We start from the raw sequence: 16170 nt of genomic DNA, 5'->3' as shown, positions 1-16170 counted from the left end.
TCTCTCAGACCCTTGGGGCCCTTTTGACTCTGCAGCACTCCGTGTTTGCCCAATCATTTGGGAGCCGGATATGGGAATGAATTGTTAACTACAGCAGGTCAGCCTGTGCCCCACAACCCACGGCCCGCTCTGCTCTCCCCCCCCGACCTGCTGTTGACTCATCTCCATGGCAATGAGGCAGGAATTTGTTTTTTCTCATGTGTTTGCTGCCAGCCAGTTCCCCGCTTCCCTCCGCCACCCTTCATCTTCTCTGCCTCTAAGCAGCCAATCAGATGGCAGCTGGAGGAAGTCACATGGTCAGGAAGTGCTAAGGGTGCCTCCCACAGAGGGGAGCGGTGCTGTCACTGAGGCTTTGCTTTCCTCCGCTGGGAATGACGGGCCTTGAGGGAAAGTGTGTGTGATTTGTTTGGTAGGAAAGTTAGTACAGTCATCGATGATTCCCTGACACACGAGCACAGTCAGAAATGCACATCCACACGTAGACACAAAAAGGAGGCAAACTATATTAACCACATGTAGGTCAGGGCCCACAGACGATGTATAACTAATTCTAAAACATATTCTGTGTCACATTTGCAGTCTTTCTCCTGCACTCTTAAAATGAATCTGTATCTGTTATTTTTATTGTGTAATGATTAAAAACACTGTTAAAAGAGCTGACCATTTAAATATTGCATAGCTCACTAATATAACACAAATAATCATGGATATCTCCTGTGATATCTTGACTTTTGGAATGAAAATGCTGCAAACCTCTCTCTGACATGGGATTGTTTTTCTGAACAAATCCAGTTCTATTTTTATGCTACCACAGTTTTGCGCAATCTAATTCCAATCATTGTCTCAGCCTATCGACAGGCCCAAGTGTGTGCATGTGTGAGTGTGTGTTTGTGTGTGTGTTTGTATGTTTGCCTCCACATGCGTTATTAGCTTAGGGCAGGTGAGTGTTTGCCTACCTGTCTCCCTTTATGAGGTGAGTGTTTGCCCAAGGAATGCACTGCGTCCGATTTGTCATTGACTCTTATTGTTCGGCTCATCCAACTGGTGCCTTGAGGTTGAGTTGTGCTGTGCCCTGGCAAGTGAGAAATATGTGCTTTTCTTCCTTTTTTTTCTCCTCTTTTGCAGATACTTTTGGATTAAAATGTGACTTGGTGGAAAAGTAGTAAGGGTGTTAAATGCACTTGGGGTGAAAACGAAAGGCATCGAGAAAAGTGGAAAGTGAATTCATAAACATTGTGATCAAGCTGAATGTCACCCATATTTTAGAGAATTTACAAAATGTTTTGATGGAAGCCAGAGTCAGAACTTGGCTTCTGTCTCCCCATCTGTAACAGTGTTGAAGGCACTTTTGGACCTGACTTGAGATAAAATTGCACAAGTCATCAGTCTTCAATTATGCATTATGCAAACTAAAGTGAGGAAAAAGAAATAGTAGAAATATTATGATGTGATTGAGTGGAACTTCTTCCAACCAGGCACATCCTGTAGATACATTTGAAGTCTGATGAGCAAAGCTGGCTCCCTCCTGTTGTGGTAATGAGGAAACCTCAGCAAACTAATCCCCCCCACTGCACTTGACTGTTTAACTGAGCTGTTACACACTGCATGTGCAACTTTTCAAGTTTGGCTATGTTCAGAAAGTTAAATCTTTAATAATGAATGTCTTAAAAAGCATGATTTTATTTTCCATTAAGTCATTATTTGTTTATTTCTGTGGATTTAGGTGGATATCTGTGCAAAAAAAAAAAGCACATATAAGTGCATGCTCGAATGCATAAGTATATCTGAATTTGCGTGCGTGTGTGCCTGTGTGTGTTTGTGCCGCTGTCATCCTGTGCCACCATCTGGGTGGTCCTCACGGCTGGTTTGATGGTAATCCCCCTGTCCCATAAATCAATGTCCGGGCTCGGGCCGGGAGCTGATGCTGTGTGACCACTGGAGCGAGGGGCTTGAGGCACTAAGCCGAGACCCCAGCCGCTGCCCCGGCCTGGCCTGGCCACACGTCAGCTCTCCACACCACCTTTAAAATAACTCGTCATGCATGGCCAGCTTTGGGAAATGGCCTCGGCTCCAGGTACATGTGAGCCGCCAAAGGTATAAGCCACAGTAGAAAAGCAGGGCAACCCCATAAACTTTCATTTTCACAATATAGTGTTCACATTTATAACCGGAACAGTTTTAACATGAGTCCAAAACCTTTCCTTTCTGAAACTTTTTGATTATAGGTGATTTTCTTTTTGCAATTTTCAAATATGATACAAATGTATTTGCTAATAATACATTCTGTTTGTTCTGACTAGTGGCTAACAACCCCAAGTGACTTCTGATAGCTTCGCAGAGAGCTGCTCCGTGTTCAAATGTTTCTGTCTGAAAGTGCTAAGATTAAAGCCATATCTAAGTCTTTGTAGGGACTATACCGCTCTCTGAGAATGAGGAGGGAGGATGAAGGCCTGCCCAAGCTGTCTGGCTTGCATACAGCTCTCCGCTGAGCTTTTATCTAGGGAGATTGGTTGCAGCTCTGTCCAGACCCGGCTCCCAGGGAGTGCACAGTCCTGAGACCTGTGGCATTAATAAAGATAATGCTGTTTGGAATAATAACAGTCAATTCTGCCCAATAGAGGAGAGAGACAACAGACACAAGTGTAGCAGAATACAAAAGAAGACAAGATGAAAGGCTTAAAGGTACGCCTGTGCACCTCTCTGGTTCTCTTGTGGGAACTGATGGAACCTATATCAACATGGTCACACACAAACAGCATTGAGTGGGAGTCTTTGCCGATTTTGACCCTCGGGTGCCATGACGCAGAAATGCAATTTGTTCTTTTGTCTGCCAAGATCACAGAGGGAGAGCGGTGACTTGTCTTTCATTTTATTCTTACTCATTTTTTTCCCTCTTGCTCCCCTCCTTTTCATTCTCTCTATTCTATTCCCCATTGCCTTCAGTGAGTGCAATTTAGTTTGATGAGCAGGTGGTCTTTTTTGAATCTCACAGTGCTTTTGGCTCCCACCTCTGGCGTGTGGGGCTTTCAGTTGGAGTCAGTCATGTAGGCCAGGATTAGAAGGGTGGAGGAGAAAGAGGAGGAGGTCCGGTAAGAGTCTTGGTATTGGCGACCTCAACGCCCTGCAGTCAGAACCATGCAGAGTGCAGATTGAAAGAGTTATTTTGTTGCTAAAGCTCTCAGCTGCGCCCCAGATGGCTTTTGTGCTGGCCAGGGACATGCTTAGGGACAGGGTTAAAGCAACAGAGTCCTTCAGGCTTGGTGAGTCTCTGGGCTCAGCAGCTAAAGCAGTGTGGGCCAGACAGACTGAGAAGGCAAAACGTTGCAGTCTAGGCACTTTTCCACCGTGATTCTGAACAGTGGACCGAAACAAAATAGGTGGATTAGTGCAAAGGGAAGACTTTACTTCTCAGCGTACACACAAACACACACGGCCATGTACAGAGTGAGATTAGAGGCCTCCGAACATCCACCTAAATTAAGACTTGGTAGAGCGATTCATCTGATGTCACACAGCACAAAAGAGAAGAGATGGAGGAGACATGCTGTGTCTGCATTTCTAGTAAAACTTTTTCTCCTCCTGTACATTTCCTCATTGCAGAGAACTGCAACTGCACATTTCACTGTGTTACCTTTGAACTCTATTTCATCACAAGCTGCCAATTAACCAACCCTGTTACATCTGAAGAGAATTTATGGCCCATTACTTTATCTGTCCAGCATTCCTCTGAAACAGTCTCCATGGTGACGGGCTAAACAAGCAATCAATATTTGTCAATAAGACTCAACAGGTGTGTTGCTCTGCTGTCTGTCTCGTGTTGACTTGTGACATCAAATCCTATTTGCTCTTGAGCGTGAGGACTTTGTAGCCCGGTCACAGACCCTTAATTTGCCACTGTCGTCATAAAGTTTATCAAGTGATACAAAAAAAAAAAAAAGTGTTGGTGTGGAGAGCGGCTGATTCTGTGGTTTGTGACAGCTAGTTGTCCTGAATTAGATCACTTTCTGAGTTACAGATAAACAGACAAATTCCAGGCTACAGCATCAATTTGATTAGTAAGTTTAAAGTGAGTCCTTTAGTCTCTAAAATAGGAAGCAGTGAGAAATTCAGAATCAACTGTTTTGTTTGACTAAGGATCTTTATTTCGGTACACTGCTCATGCAAAAGTTTTCTTCAGCAAAAAAAGCTAGTGACTGGGCCAAGTGAAAGTTCATGTTCTGTCTATAAACCCATCGATTAAATTGGCCAATAGTTACAGGGCTAATCACCAATACAAACAGCTGATGCTAATGCTAACACCGGCTATGTACTGTAGCTACAGCACAATTGAATAGAATTGAAGTTCAAAGAATAACATGCTTTCTGAGGTCAGTTTAAGACGACACCTAGTTGTGTGCCATATGTAATGTGTGTAGGAGCAGCTTGGTTATACATAACATGTGTCTGTCACTAGAGGCTGGTTGGGGCAAAATAGTCATCTCACGAAAGAAAATGGCCAACAAACAGGCAATGTAAGAGTGAATGATGGAGTGGAAACAAAATGACCATTTTGGTCAGAATATTAAGATGTGAGGTCTGTGCTGTAAATCAAAGTGGAAGGAGTGATTTAGCTCAACTGCTCTGTTCCCCATTCTGGGTTTGTCTCCCAAGTGTTTGTCATGGAGGTTTTACAAGTGACAGCTTCTGCTTGCACTGATAAACAACAAGGATTGGATCCAGACCCTGCTGGGCTCTAGCTGGACCCCGGGGGCTTGTAACCACACATACCGGGAATGTTAGTCATTTGTTTATTATTGGTGATATTTGCCCGCTTCTAATCCCTGGCTGGATTAGCCTTGATATGTTCCTCATCCCACCTTTTTCCACCATTGCAGTCCCTGACATTTACATGAGGAGTTTCCTGGGCTTCATTAATGTGTGTGTGGGATAATTATGTGCACACACATGTGCATGCAATGGCATGCTTCTGGGCTTGTGCGTCGAAGCATAAATGTCTGTTTAAGTGTGTCTGCCATTTACCATGTGTCGCTCAAGGATGTTTGTAATCAAGGGAGTTTGACCCTCCAACGCTGTGTATAACTGTGATCAGTGTCGGTAGGAAAGTTTTGTAACTGTGGCTGATATTTTATCCCATGCCAGGGCATCTTGCACTGTAGTCTCGCTTGTGGCTGGAGGCATGTTTGTATCTAACAACTCAGAGCTCCAGAAAGCGTTTTTTTGTCATTTAACGGAAACTCTTAGAGCCCTGTAGGAACCAATTAATCAACGACACTGAATGTCAGTGTAGCGTCATTGGAATCGGAAATATAGGTGATGTCATGAAAACAGGAGAAGGTGGTCAGATTTGTACTTATGTATCTGCCCCGTGTGTCATGAAACTATTGGCAGAGAATCACCTGGATCAGGGAGGGAACAGGGTTTACTGAGCAGAGCTAACGTGTTCGTTATGACCTTTAAAAAGCTGATCCTGAACACTGCATTTCCAGTTTCAAAACACGACCATGCACATGGTCATTAACGTGCCATACACACCAGTGTTTGTGGGTGAGAAAGTTCTACAAATCCGCACAAACACTCCGGCCCCTGCAGACAATCCCCTGCTCACCAGTTCCTCCCACAAACACACAAAAGGAGATACACCAGCACTAAAAGACTGACAGACATGTACTGTAGCATGTAATTATCTGTGTTCATGTGTGTGGGCCTTCCGGGCCAAAAGGTTAAGTTTGACAGGTCCTTTTTTGAATACTTGTCTGTATGAGAATCCCATTTCATTAGGTGAAGCAAATTATACCAGACTTGACTTTAAGTAATTTAAGGAAAATTGGAATCAAGTAAATTAGACATTTGATCACTTTCCTTTCATCCTTTCCATAGTTTTACATAGCTATGGCAAAGCTATGGAAAAGCCCAATGATTTGATTTTTATCATGTCCAATCTTGAGACGTGATTGCTTTGGCATTCAAATCTCAAGGTAAGTCAAATTAAGTCATGATGTGTCTGTCAAACACTAGATGGCCATCAATCCCTCAGACTAGAGACGCTCACTAATGAGTAAGACTGACAGGGTAAATGTTGGACCCACCCTCTACATCCCCTCCGAGCCTACCCTGCACAGAAATACTTTTTACTCACTGCATATGGAAGCTCTCCAGCTGAAGCGGTCACAGCTGAGCTTCATGGGGTGTTGGTTAATTGGCAGTTTTTGGTAAGTGCAGATATGCTCCACTATGCATATCTTCCTCAATGTCCCTTGCACATTTTGCCTTTATAAAGTGTCCTTTAATTGGCTGCACAGTCACAGTCTCCTGCTTTAACTGTTTCCCCTGTGGTACCTGATTGTGGCCTATATGACCCTGACGCCCTGGGGTGAAACCCTCGTACTTTGCAGCCAAAACCAATGATGCATTACCTATTTTTTTCAGCTTTTTGTTTTCAGTCTAACCCTTTGTTCATTTATTTTTCCTCTATCCCTGGTTTTATTAATATGCTCTTACAAGGTGATCTCTTTACATAAGAACAGTTTTGGGCCTTTGAAAAGCAAAATCCGCTCCATTTCAACACCTTTTCATAATCCTTACATACCATTTGTTTGTGTGAGGTGTCTGCCAGCCTCAGTCAGGCTCTTCTGTCAACATGGTAACATGCCTGCCTCCTCAGCTCCAAAGAAAGGCATCAGATTCAGGCTCTAGAGGACCCTAACTAGTTCATCTGATAGATCTGGTTATGGCCTCTTCCTACACCAGCCACTTCCAACTGGGCTGCATCAGTAGTACTGACCTGTGAGGACTGTGATCCCACCATGGGGTGTATAGCCATGGCTCCGGCTGCACTACACTTTAATCCCCTTCCCTTTTAACCACAATGGGAAACATGTGCTTACTCTGTGTAGGGTACAGGCCCACCATGGGAGAGGCTGTTTACCTTACTCTAAAACTAACATTTCACAGCTCCTGTGACCACTCATGGTCACTGCTTCTGCTGGCTTAAAAAGGAGATAGAAGAGTAGGCTACTTGGTGACATTTTTGTAGATGATTCATCAACACTCTTGCTGCTGAATGAAACTGTCTGCTTGCTTCTGCCCTTGTAAAAATTCAACACACAAAGCTGTCTAATTTGTCATATTAAAGAGCTGGTTGATGTAATTTTTATTATTCAATTTAATTTCCATTCCAAAGGTGAGTTTTGGGTCAGCATATGACACCAATACTCACACCTCCTCTTGTTGAGAGAGTGAGAATGAAGCAAAACTGTGCCTCATCAAAACTAAAATGGAGGGTTTTCCCAGATGTGTTGCATCTGTCTCATTGCTTGAGATTTTCAACACCCACGGAAGTAAAGTCTAAGGTCATCATGCCTGTCACCAAAGTTCTGTCCCGGTGTCAGAGATGAGACGGTTGTTTTTCTAGTTGAGGTACTGTGGTGTAAAACAGGAACCAGTGGCCATATGCCAACCTGGTGGGCAGGAAATGCACTCCAGGTGAAGACACTGCATTGTGGTTTATTTTACCAATGTTTGTGTGTGTGTGTGTTTTCAGGAATGTGTGCTGTAAGACTAACCATATGTCTTCACAGCTTTTCCACCTCTTCCCCCTTATAAGCACTTCTGGTTTTTGATTGATTTACTGGATTAGGATTGATCATTCATCTTGCTCATAGTCGCTGTCAAAATTACAAACACTATTATTTGTTACCAGGGTTATTTTGGTGATGTCACATGTTAACGTACTTTATCTGTATAGAAATAATCAGCATAGGAGTTGTCAGTATCGGCCATTGTCCCTGAAGGCAACAAAAAGGACCAGACAGCGACACAGCTTTGACTCAATATCACATATTTATAGTTTTCCTGTAAGTTCGATTTTAAGAAACCAATGGAAGCCCAGCAAGTTCAAAACTTTAAATCTTGGTCTTGTATCTCATGAGCCAAAAGCATGTAAAACCATCAGTACAATAATTTATTGTCCACGCTTCTGTGACCAATTCCCAGATCCTGGCTGGTGCCACTGTGGATCAGATCCTGACCTCCACAGGTGTGGCAGGTGATCTGAGGGATGAGTGAGCTCTTCCTGGGGTAACAGTAGCCACAACCGGCTTTCCCTACTGCCCTGCCCAAATCTGTCCTTTCCTGTCGTCTTATCTGTGCACCAAGTGCAATCTAACCCAGTGCACAGTCCCTCTGCTCCTCCATTCCCTTCACTGGTAGTGTCCATCGCTGCTGTTCTCAGATGTCACTGTGAAGAGAAAATGACCTGCTTGAGTTGAACTGGGCTGACTGACAGAGTCCTGGGACCCCATTGTAGCTACAGCTATCTCAGCTTTCTGCCACCCACAACTTCCCACCCCCTGTCTTCCATGGCATCAAGGGCAAAACGAGCACAGGCAAACAGCTAATCTAGCTTCTATTTAGTTCATTGCAGTGAATACAGAGACGGTAGTGATTGTTTTTTCCAGACTGATGGAGAAGTAATTCAAATTTCCTTAAAAAGTTGTAAAGACAAATGAGATTTGGTTGTTGGTAGGGGCCAGAGGGGCATGCTGATGTAGTTGAAGGGCTTTCTGATTAGAGGAGTGGAGACTTAATGCAGGGACAGAGACTTGTACTTCCTCCAACTGTCTGGGTATGATTAACCTAACCAGTCAACAGCAGCCAGCTAGCTAGCTTCTTTTCTACTCTGAGTACTGGGATAGCTGCATGTTTGATTACTGAATCCATAGTTTTCAAAGACATCAAAGGTGTTCAGCATCATCAAGTACCAACAGTACGTAAGGATTCACGCACCCGCCAAGTTTATCCCTCTCACTTCAACCATTCATGTGTTCTGTTCTGCTAACTCAATCTCTTAATGGAGTAATAGCATGTTAAAAAACAAAACATGAAGCATAAGAGCATAAGAAAGCATAGGAAATTAGTTGTCCGCCTTAAAAGTGCTTGATAACCTGAATACAACTTTTATCACTTGCAAATCATCTATCGTTTGCAGTCCTACTAAACACACTATAAACATGTTTCCACATGTGCTCATTCCATAGCAGAGCTGCCAAACAGCAGTCGAGCGCTGCTGAAAGGTGACTTATCACGGCCCTCTATGATTTTCTTCAACAAAGAAATTGTTTTGTTTTTCATTCAAGGGCATTTGTGGCCTTAGTAGCAATCTTTAACTGTATACAGTATACTCAATGCATGCTGTATTTTATTTACTGCATTCTATAACAGCATGGTTGTATTACATTCACAGAGACCCAAAGTTTTGTTGGGCAAAATCTGATTAAGCTGTGTACGTGTTTGTGTGTGTGCCTGTGTGTTGTGCAGACCTACCGTGCTTTAAATGTGCGTGTGGACTTGTAGGCTTCAGCTTGGAGATGTAATCTGATTTGCAGAAAGAAACGGGTCGTTTCACATGACTGGTTTAAAGGACCACTGGCGTAAGGTTGTGGCAGTGTCCTGTGTGTGTGTGTGTGTCATAGTATTTATTTGCTTTCACAAAGAGCCCTGCAGAAATATGAGCATGTGTTAGTGTAGGCTCCTCAGCAGTAGAGGTAGAAAGGTGTTGAAGTCTGTGGTGTGGTTTGCAGAAACCAAAATGCTGCCTTTTCTTGGTTTTAAATGAGATTTATTTGGAGAAGCTACATGAAAGTAAGGCCACTGCTAATTAAGAGTCGATTACTCATCTGGAAAAAAGTACAGCTCTGCTTCAGACTACGATGCAGGTTTTGTTTGCAACTTTGTTTACACATCTCATATAATCAGAGCTTTATTTTGAACTAATGGACCATCAGAATTTATATCAAATAATTGAAATCATCCTATAGCCTCAGCCCTCTTTAGAGGGCTGCTAGCATCAAATCCCCTGAAAGCTTTGCCTCTGAATCCTCTGTTTTTTCAACATTGTTTGTTGATGTTTTTTTGGGGTGGAGATTCCTGGTGGATTTTTTTTCTTTTTTCAGAACTGGATGTGGTCCATCATGTGATTTTCATTGGAGAGTGGCCGGAGGAGACGATCACAGTAAAAGAAAGTGAGCGTGTGTGTGTGTGTGAGCGTGTGTTTGTGTGTCATCTGGCCTCGTTAATAAATGCAGGTTGTTTTCCATCTGGGGGTCATCAGTTGCGGTCATGACATACACAAGTGGAAGAGAGGAGGTGATGTTTGCAGCCATATGTGTGCCTGTCGGTGTGTCTGTGTACATGTGTGTTTACACATAAGCATGTACAGAACACGAGAGTTGTACATATGATCTCTCGCTGTTCATGTCCGTCTTTTCCGAGAGCTTTGTGTGTGTGTTTGGCTGTGTGTTTTCTCTCCTGTGTGTGGAGAGCTCATAAGCAGGACGGTGCAGCGGGCAGGAAGCTCTGATCCCATCAGGCGTGTCAGCAGGGGCAGTTTTTCATAAGGTAGTAATCTCACCACACAAAGGGGTGTCCAATATTAGAGAGAGCCCCTACCCCTGAGCTAATCAAGACCTGACCAACCCTTCTCCTGGCTCGCCAACCCCGTAAACATTACCTCATCTGGAGGCTTAGCCTAGCCACATGCAGCTCCAGCCTGCTGGTGTACATGATAACTCACTTAGCTCAGTACGATAGCTAGAAAAAAAGGAATATATAAGAAGGAATATAAAAGAAATGAGACCAGCACGCAACTACCTATGGTGCCTGGTGCCAGGGAAAGGTATTTTAAAAGGGAAAGGAAAGAAAGAATTATTTTACCATGTCCTCCAGAAACTCTGGGAAGCAATTTGCTGGTATTCAGTTTCTCTCCCCGCCGTCCTGTTATTGCTGTTTTCCCCCTCAACTCTTGGAGCCTTCAACCTGAAAGGAGGTTCTTAAGTTCAGGCTTTGTGTCACTCGGAAACAGTCCATTTGTTTCCAAGGTAACAGGTCTGGGACAGTGAAACTCAGAAGCAGAGAGCACCTTTGTCCATGACTGGATGAAGAGGGACCCAAGCTGTCACTGGTCCAGAGAGCACAGCTTTAGTCTTAAACACGTCTGTATGAAGAAACCTGCAATTCCCCATGATCCAGTATCTACCTGAACCTGTTGACCTTATAAAATAAAACCAGCACACCAAGTAAATTTTAATTGGTACAATGGAAAAGCCACTTTGACTACTTCCATTCTCCTGAACTGCCAGGTACAGCAGAGCTCCACTGAAACCTTAGATTTACATAAAACAGAGTTTGGGTGATCTATGTGGCTACTCCAGGTTTGACTTTTTAAATGTTCTGTGAAGATACTCGAGAAGTCTGAGTCATGTGGTCATTATAAAACCTGTGTCTGAGCGGGAGCCCTGAAGACAATGTGAAGTGTGGGCAATAAGGGCAGCTAAGTGATAACTGAGTCTAAGGGATTTCCTTCCATTCTGATGGTGGAGTGACAAACATTTTAATGATTGGCAAAAGATTTTATTATAGATGTTTAGAAAGAAATGACCTGTAAAACTGAGCTGATGTGTACCTGTGGCCCATAATTATCTGTTGTATATCAGTAATTGGTTAATCAATCTATAAATTATACTACACTATAAAGTTCTTATAAAACTGATAAAAGAAAACAATTTTCTCTCTGTTCGACATTGACAGATAAACATTATTTGAAGTGTTAATACAAGCTCAAATCTGATTTTTAGTCTTTTTGTTTGTTTTTCTTTTTTTTTTTGGTCAACTTTTTTGAACTCCTCACTCAATCATTTCATTTCCCCCATCCTTTATCTTTTTTCAGATTATCTCAGATGAACAACGAGAAGAGGCTGACTAATGGAAACATGATCTCAAGGGATTCAACAGGTAGAGATGACTTGGGTTTTTGTTTGATCTTGCTTCAGTGGAATATGTGATCGCTCACAGCACACTCTTATTATGAGCAACCGACAGTTGCCATAAACAACCAGAGTTTGGTGGATTCCCTGATCAAACAGAGGAACTGTAGCTGTGGTAGTTCACATGTAGAGGAGACATGATCAGGGTGGTGGCACTGGCATTATGCCTATGTCTTGCTTTTTTTTTTTTTATTGTGTAACTCAAGTCATGACAGCACAGTAAAGAATGCAGTGGCACAGAGATATCACTTCAAACACGGCTTCTCTCAGGAGCCTCAGATCCTTTCATTGGAACTGAATGAAGATATGCTTTGATGGCCCACCACAGAGTCGGTGGCCTTCAAAGAAACCTGTTGATGGGACTGTGCGGGGCAGCAAGCAGGCTGAATGAGTGGTACTGTATACGTGCGCCTCTCAGGGTAACCGTGGGTGTTCTCAACAGAGGTCAAACATGCTTGACCCCGACATGAGTAGTCTTTTTTTTTCTGTAGATTTTAGGCTTGCATTATCTTTTTTTTTTCTCTTCTGCCTGGCTCTCTCAGTAAATGAAGCGCGACTGTGTGTGTGTGTGTGTGGATGGCAGCGGGCCAGCAGACAGGTACAGTAGATGTGCTGATGAGGGAGGGAGATAGGATGACGGCCTCAGTCACAGCTCCAGGCACAGACAGGCGTACGCGGGCAGGCTGAGGCTCAGAGGCAGGTTGGGACCTGGTTCTATGTGCTGATGCTGCTCTGCTGGCTCTGCTCCAAGATGAGGCATAGGAGAGAAACGTGGGAAGGGAAAAACCAGAATGGAGGGCAAAGGAGAGATAGAGAAAAGCAGGTAAAAGGAAAGATTGTTCAGAGGCGAAGCTTAAAAAACACAGACCGAAAAAAAATGAGGGATAGATAAGAGGGCCGGTTGTGGCTTAAGCAGTGAGAAGCAAGCTGGATATGGACGGTGATGTGTGAGGCCCGAGTGAAAGAGAGTGGAGTGCCAGAGGAGGGAGATGAAGAAAGAGTGTGAGGCCACATCCTGTACACCGGTGGAACGTGACTCCTCGCAGGTAAAGCAGCTCAGAGGTGCAGACAGGCAGAAAGAAGATGAGAGACATTGATGGATGACTACTTATCCTCTGACATGTTGTTCCCTCCCCGGGCAAAGAACGGGCAGGACGGGCCGGTCCTGCCACTTGTCTGCCGTAGCAACCAGTAGGGCTGAGCTGATGGTGTTGTGTTGGGGCAGACAACATTATGTCATTACGTGGGAGGTTGTATGTGCAAGCAACAGGTAAACCGGAGCAGGGGTTGTCAAGAGGCCACCTACCTGCATTACCTCACCCTTGGGATGTTCTGACGTTGCTAGGAAGCATCTGTTGTACGCAGATCGACGCTTCTCTCATAGGACAACAACATAATCATCCAGCTGTTGTTCCCGATATAAATCAGTTTTCCTATCTCTTTCCTGATCTGTTCACACACACACACACACACAAGCTATAGACATATACATGACATAATCAGGACATTCTCTTTTGTTTTCTTTTTTTTTTTGGCCTAAATTCCCAAGACTGACATCTTAATTCTGGTATTGGACTGAAAAATAGCTTGTTCCAGCTGCACAATGAGGAGGCCCACTTATTCGTATCCACACTGCTGGAAGCAAAATGCACAGCTTGGATTTTGCCACCCCTTATAATGTGATAATTTCGGCTGCGGATGAGGCTCTGGGTGGTTCGTCTGCAACTTCTTTATGCCAGTTTGAATCCTCAGCCTGGTTTTCTTTTTTTTTGTGTTTGTATGTGTGTGGAAAGTTAATGATAGCAGCCAAATCTGTTTAGCAGTATTTTCTATTGATCAGTTTTAGGTGAATCTCCCCTTACTCAAGCTAACAGTTAGTTGTATTATTAAGAAAAGATACAGCCAGAAAAGCCTGTAATTTTCTTTAGAATTTGAATGAGTAACATGTGTCATTGTTCAAGCTGCGAGTGGTTTTTGGCCTCAGTCAATCATTATTTTCTGTATTATGTTTCTAGGATCATACTAAATCCTGGTTTGGGCTGTGGAGCAGCAATCCCCTGCAGCAGATGTTTGCTGCTGGCATGGCAGATGACAGCATGAGCTCCATCACTGACAATCGTGCGCTCAGGATCCAGTGCCAGCAGCTTGGACTTGGAGAAGCTGCGATGAAACTCAGCGGGACGGGAGAGTATATACTGCAGCTCAGACATTATGGAACAGATCAGTCAACCCTGTCTGGGCGAGGTGCTCGATAGGAAAGTCAACTCGACTGCGTTTACCGTCGTCCCCACAATGAATCTACATATTATTTGACTTTTTCTAAATTGAACCTGGATTAATATTTTCCTGTATGTACATCTGCTTCTGATATCCAGTGTTTATTCACACTGTTGCTCATACACTTGTACTGTAGTTGTGACATTTACTGTGTCGTTCTGGGAGCAGTATCAACAAGTGTTGGAACCGTAAATGGAAAATAATCAGATGCTATTTTCTTTTTTTAAGTTTTTTTTTTTTAACAAACTGAAGGCAGTGCCTGCATCGGTGTAGGCACGTTGTATCTGATGAGGGCACAATAAATGCCTGCTCCGGTGCAGAAGTAGTAAATACACATGTGGTCAAGATTCCTCACAATAATTACTCACTGGAAATGTCCATAATCATCTGACATCGTGCTAATGTCAGTAACAAAGAAGCTATTATCATCAAGGTGCTGATGAATGCAGCCCAAAACCTCTTCCTCTTGACAACACATTTCACTGTGACACATTGACAGCCAGTATTCATATTGCTTAATAAACCTGTCAAGCTGCTTATTATGATGATTTGTTTCTCTATAACGTTGTTGCGTCTGTGAAACGCTATTAACAGGAATTAAAATAATAATAAAAAAGTGTATCCAAGCTGCTGTGTGTTTATTTTGTTATTGCAGTGGCACATCCCTGAGATTATTAACTGATAAGATGACCTCATGATGTTTGTAATGTGCCAGTAAATGTGTGCCCTCTGTTATCGTCAGTCACCTCGCCTACTTACTAGTTAAACCAGTAACTTGCCAGTCTGTTACTGTCTGGGAACTGTCAGTTTTATCACTGTTTTCCTTTTGTCTCTTTAGGAAATGAGATGCAGAGTAAAAGTGAATCTTAAAGCTGAGGTGGGGGAAGTGTGACATTTAAATGTTTATAAACTGAATTGTCATTGGAAGTCACAGGGTTTTACTTCTCCGTGTTGATAATAAATCAGATTTGAATCTAGCACAAAAACATAGTTTTCCCTTATCACAAATCTGTTTTCCTGAAAGAAGGTGACATCATGGAAAATCTGTTTTTGCCTGCTGAGTTTACTTTCTGTAAACTATATGTATGATGACAGAGAAGTGTTTAATGTCACAGTCTAGGTCAACACAGGTCAAACTGCAGGGAGTTTTTAAGATGTGGATTAAAAATCCCCAGAGCTGCCAGTTTTTCTGCGGAAAGACATTCCAGCGTACACAACAAATGCATTTATTGTTTTCAATTAGTTTGAGGGAGTTCAGCGATTCAGCAGTGACTTCCCATTCAACTGTCGTTCACTGTCAATTTCAGCTGTGATTCAATAAGGGTTAGCCTGGGCGGGGGGGCCGCATTGGTGCAAGAGTGTGGGGCAGCAGAGTTGCTAAGGGGGTAATTATTCCTCAAGGGGTTGCTTATTGTTGTCTTTCTCTCTGCAATAAAACAAAGCCGAGCGGTCTGGTCTCCATTGCTCTGTGTTCAGGCTTTTATTCCAGTGTTTGACAAAGTCCTGACAAGTTATTCAAAGCATCATAGGGCTCATATTAAGAATCAAATTTGTGAGGGACGAGGTCACCGCCATCTGAGGAAAAAAAAGGGGTGTGATGGCTCCAGTGCTGATGGTTTCATGACATCCTTATAGCCTTGCTTACGGTCAACAACATTAGCATGTCGACAATGCACTTCCCTGCTTGCCTGCCCCCCCTCTCCTCACTTTTTTCACACACATACACACATACACAGCTCAGGGGAAAAATGACCTCTCTGCAGCTCTCAATTCACTGCACTTCTATAGCCTTGAATGGACCGGCTCAACAAAAGGTGACATAATTTTCTCAGGGTTTGATTGGCCCCCCTCCATGCTACAGGATGACATCATGCAACCCCCCTTCCCTCCTACAACACATCACAACCAGCACCAGCTCACAACCAACCAACCAACCAACCAACCCCCCCCCCTCGCTCCATGTTCTTGGATGCTGGGTTGCCAAGACAACAGAGTTAGTCCCATGCCGTGGGGCAGGACTTGGCACTATATTGCGGCTTGGCCGTCCATAATGAGCTCAGGCAGCGTTGCTCTT

General features: G+C 43.5%; 1 long non-coding RNA gene across 1 annotated transcript in view; it reads left to right on the top strand.

Annotated features, from left to right (window-relative positions):
* The window catches only part of LOC146982912 (uncharacterized), a 50222-nt gene extending 34299 nt beyond the window's left edge, over positions 1-15923 (top strand). Inside the window, exons 5-6 of the long non-coding RNA XR_015036281.1 lie at positions 11723-11787; positions 13835-15923. This is a non-coding gene — a long non-coding RNA (uncharacterized LOC146982912). The remainder of the gene's footprint in view (positions 1-11722; positions 11788-13834) is intronic.
* The last annotated feature ends 247 nt before the right edge of the window (positions 15924-16170 follow it).

The sequence above is a fragment of the Trachurus japonicus genome, chromosome 8 (assembly GCF_045865225.1).
Source record: "Trachurus japonicus isolate A0001 chromosome 8, Traja_1.0".
In the NCBI taxonomy this organism is placed as follows: domain Eukaryota; kingdom Metazoa; phylum Chordata; class Actinopteri; order Carangiformes; family Carangidae; genus Trachurus; species Trachurus japonicus.
The sequence above is the reverse complement of the archived record's forward strand: the minus strand, read 5'-3'. Positions and strand labels throughout refer to the sequence as shown.